This window comes from Alexandromys fortis, unplaced genomic scaffold (assembly GCF_014885135.2).
Source record: "Alexandromys fortis isolate MF-2015 unplaced genomic scaffold, M_Fortis_MF-2015_v1.1 scaffold_97, whole genome shotgun sequence".
Taxonomy (NCBI): domain Eukaryota; kingdom Metazoa; phylum Chordata; class Mammalia; order Rodentia; family Cricetidae; genus Alexandromys; species Alexandromys fortis.
This window is the reverse complement of record NW_026067981.1, coordinates 1,406,147-1,410,852: the sequence shown is the minus strand read 5'-3', so window position 1 is coordinate 1,410,852 and position 4,706 is coordinate 1,406,147. Positions and strand designations below refer to the sequence as shown.

Sequence of the window (4,706 nt, the reverse complement as noted above, 5' to 3'; positions counted from 1 at the left end):
AGGAAGAAAGAAAGAAAGAAAGAAAGAAAGAAAGAAAGAAAGGAAGGAAGGAAGGAAGGAAGGAAGGAAGGAAGGAAGGAAGGAAGGAAGGAAGGAAGGAAGAAAGAAAGAAAGAAAGAAAGAAAGAAAGAAAGAAAGAAAGAAAGAAAGAAAGAAAGAGCGAGCCTAGGCTAGGGCTGGTGGTGGGAAATTAAAAAACTCACTGCTGGTTGGTGGGAAATTAGAGCTGACTGCTAATAGACACGGAAGTTCTTTGGGAGGGGTGCATGAAAGAGTTCTAAAATTGGTTTAGTGATTATGCCGCAGCTGTGAATTTAGCAAAACCACTGAGTTTTAGACTTAAAACTAGAGGAATATATGTTATCTTAAATTGTATCTGCTTTCTAAACCTGGGCTGGGAATGCTTCCCTGATTCAGGGATGTCAGAGTCACGTTACTTCGCTGTCGGAGGATCTCCTGTGACACTCTGCTGAAGTGTCAAAAGCAAGCAAACAGCTTGCTCAGTTCATTCCCTTGATCCCAGAGCTCCAGAGGGATTGTTTCTTTCAGCCACTGCCCCAGATAATACAGGGCATCCAGGAAGCAGTGGGTCTACAAGCATCGTGCAGCAAACACAGATGCGCCACCTCACCTAAGAAAAACTAGTTTGATTTGTGGTTCATCCAAGGTCTAACGTGATTTACTGAGAGAACCTGTCCTCCCAGTTCTTGGCTCCTCAGCCAGGGGAACACGGTTCGAATATTTCTGTTAAATAAATAACAGATAGGCAAAAACAAAGGAGAAAGAAAAGATGGCTGATAAGTACATTCTCCTCACAGTTGTCAGAGACGGGGATGTGGACTCTCCCATGAATGCTTCAAGGGTCACTCCAGGCCACCTGACCACGGGGATCTGTGAAAAGAACCTTCCAGTCTCCGCAATATCCAGGGCACTTTCCAATCAATAGCCTCCCCCAGATTCTTTGCGTTTTGAGCACTGACTGATAACAGCAAGATTTCTGATCTCAGCCGTAGGCTTCGTCACACGTCTCTCACTCCCCTCTGACCTGCGAAGAGCTGATCGGCTGATCTGCGTGAGTCTGCGCAGTATAGAGAATTCTCCCCTTACAGAACACCTCTCACATAGTATTGTGAACCAGAGAGTTCTTCCTTAGACCAAAGTAAACTCGGTTTTTCTGGAGCATGCATACTTGGGGTCCTGGGTAGACCTTCGCCTTATCTAAAACTGCCTTGTGTGAGCTTGTTCGTCCATCAGCCTTCTTGACTAGGGAATTTCAAATATACCATCTTGGCTAAACACATTTCTTGGAAACTTCTAATATAATAATGTTTTTAAGAACTTACTGTTCTCCTGGCTCTTTTTAAACTCCCTAGTGATAGGGAGTATATTTCCACTTCTATAAAGTAGAGGTGGGTGGTAAAGCCTATAGACTTGGGCTAGTAAAAGGAATTAACGTGAAGGAAAGTATTGTCTTACAGTTCAGAACACTTTGTAACTATAAAAAAAAAAACCTGTTAAAATACATCTGCTTCCTGGGAGGCAGCTTGAATATAGGTATTAGAAAGTTACAATTCAAAATGTGGTTACAACTCCAAAGGACACTCTGGGGGTCACCAGGAAGCTTGTTAGAAACAATCCAGGCCCCCATTCTGTTTATTAACAAGACCCCCAAATGCTTCTTGTGCACCTTAAGCTTGGAGGAATGCCTTCAACCTCAAAAATTCAAGTGCGTTCTCACTTGGCAATCCCTGCCTCAAGTATCTGCTCAGAGAAAACAATTAGTGAAGTGTGGAAGAGATGTATAAAAAGTGCCCGGTGCTTCTGTAACAGCAGAAACCTGAAACAATTACAGGTCTACTAGTCAAAAACTGCCCAGGGGCTCACTGATTCACCCTGGGTATACCTGCGGTCTCCCTGGGAGCTTGTTGATGATACAAGGCACACCTTCACAAGGCCAGCCTGCACTACCTCTGTAAAGCAAGCCTGGCAGCTGGTACTGTGCCAAGAAGATGCCGGTGCTTTGCTGTGAATAAAGGTATCCATTCAGCTTGGTACAAAATGGTTTTAGTCCCCCCCACCCCACATGAGTTATGCCTGGGGTGGAACCACACCATTGGCCTCTATCCAATCCCAAGACTCCAGCCAGTTAAACTTTTGCTAGCATATCTAGGTGTTTCTCCTAAGTATAATGGTCAGGTACAACTATTAGCAACTATTAGTACAACTATCTAAGATATAACCAATTAGAGGAGGATGGTGAAGACACAACTGAGAGAGCATCTTCTTCATTTTTAGTTGTGGGCTATTTGCAAAATCTGCCCTCTGACTGCTCTATTCTTTGTAGCTGAGAAATGTATCCAGTTCCTTTGTATCTAGTTGCCGATCGTCCCCTTTGTGGCTCTGTTACTCTTGTCCTGCGGTCACTCAATTTATTGAAGAGGAGCCTGTCATCATGACTGAATTCAATTTGGAGCATTTCAGAGAAGACAATATGCCCTAAACACTTTATTTTACATTGTAAAGCTGCCCTTCGCCTTGACACTCCACAGCTCCCTCTGTGCTGTATTTTTCCCCACAGCTCCCCTCCCATCTACTGCTTACTTCATTTTACTAATTGACAGTCTTGTCCTCCTCTTGCAACTGAGGGTGACAGTCCAGGTAACTTTGCTGTTTGTTCTCTCCAGTGTCTTAGCACTTAACAGTGTCTGGTACCCAGGAAGCATTTGGAATTCAGTGAGTCAATTTGTGCGAAGCATTGCAGGGTCCTCAGACCGCTGGTCTTCCAGAGTTACCCTCGATGTTTTGACTACATCCAAGATTCACAGCCTTTTAGCTTTCTGGCTTTCTGTTCAAAGTTAATGCTGATAACAGATTAAGAATTAAAGAAAAGTTTGTCTTGTTCTACCTGTTCAAGGTCAAGGAGGGTAGTGGCTGGGAAGGTTCATCCAAGCCAGCAAACATACACGCAGAGAAGTCAACTGAGAAATAGATCTCGGTTAGAAACAGATAACCACAGAGTGCTAAGACCCAGAAGTCGTGGAGTCTAAGAGAACCAGATCAGGACTAGAAAGAAAATCCGTGAAGTCAGAAAACCAGTCTACTCATCCAGACATGGTGCTACATGACAAATAATACCAAACACAAAAAACTGAATAATTATTAGACTGATGACTAGCTCCATCGGTCAAATGGAATCTATTAAAATACAACCATTAAAAATGTTCTTGTAGATTTCCTGAATAAATTGGGAGTATGGGGACCATGGGAGAGCATAAAAGAGTAGGGAAGAGGAAGGGAGGAGAGTGGAGAAAAATATATAGCCCAATAAAAACAATTTTAAAAAATGTTCTTGCACAAATCTAGTAGAGTGAAATAAAAAAAACTAAGTTGGAAATTACACTTGGAGTGTGATCACGTTTTTGCTTTGCTATGTGTGTTACCTACAGCTAAGTAAAAGCAGAGCTGAGAAGCCAGTTCGCTCAAAAAAAGTGGTAACATGAGTATAAAACCTAAATTTGAGTGGGTGGGGGGTGTCAAACACCTTTAGTCCTAGCACTCAGAAGGCTCTCTGAGTCATAGACCAGCCTACACAAGATAGCCAGACCTACACAGAGAAACCCTGCTTCAAAAATAAATAGATAGGAGAGAGAGGTGGGGGGGAGGAAGGAAAGGAAGGGAGGGAGGGACGGAGGGAGGGAGGGAGAGAGGAGAAGAAAAATCAAAATAACAGCAGCAGCAACAACAAAAAAAAATAAAAAACAAGCTCAGGTCCCCTACATCTGCACAAAAATCCAGTCTCAGTAGCATGCATCTAGAACCAAGCACCAGGTAATTAGGAATGGGAGGATTCCTGGGGCTCACTGGCCAGAATGCCTAGCTGAATTGGTGAGCTCCAAGTTAGTGAGGGACCCTGTCTTAAGGAATAAGATGAAAAATAATTGAAGAAAACTTCACAGCCAACCGCTGGCCTCCACCTCTGTGTATACACTTGTACACGGGCACATACACACATACAATATATAGGTGGAAGAACTTGCCAAAATGGTGCTGGCAGTTGTAGCTACATCTGGATGGTAATAGTAGGGATGGCTTTAACTTCTTTTTATTTATTTTCTCTTTCCAATTTGTCAATGCACATTTTCTACACTGGCTAGAAAAATAAACTTTAGACCGTCTGTTTGCTGTGTGTTCGGTGTTCTCCACCTTAGCAAGAGGACTTCTTGCTTCATTTCTGTACTAATGAAGTCCTTGAAGACTCAGCTGACTGAGTGTGGCTCCAGGAGGAAAGCTCCTCCCACTTCTCACAGCCTCGGCCATCTCTTTAAAAACTCCCACCTCTAGGCACATCACAGAGGAAACTCTTCTGCCAAAGGGACTGTGCTAAAAAAAAAAAAAAAAAGCCCAAATAAAGGTAGGAATGACAGCTGGGGAGAGAGGCTGAAAAGGAAGTGCTCAGAACTCTGGAGAAGGTTCACAGCCCCAGGACTGTTTTGTTGAGTGGCTTGGCTTGTTTAAACAGATTCCTTTTTAATATTAAGCCAAGGCATTGTAAGCAAGTTTACAATGAAGGTCATCTGACCCGACAGGTTTCTCTTAAGGGGAGGAAGAGGTTGAAGATTTGATTAGTGAGGCGTTTTATTCAATTGGTGCTGCTTATTAAATTACCACCAATAGTGTGACCTGACCACACTGGCGGATTCTCTTAC

General features: G+C 43.2%; 1 long non-coding RNA gene across 1 annotated transcript in view; it reads right to left on the bottom strand.

Moving 5' to 3' along the window:
- Nucleotides 1–4,706, bottom strand: part of LOC126511328 (uncharacterized) — a 120,482-nt gene that overhangs the window by 115,652 nt on the left and 124 nt on the right. The gene's annotated exons all lie outside the window — the stretch shown is intronic.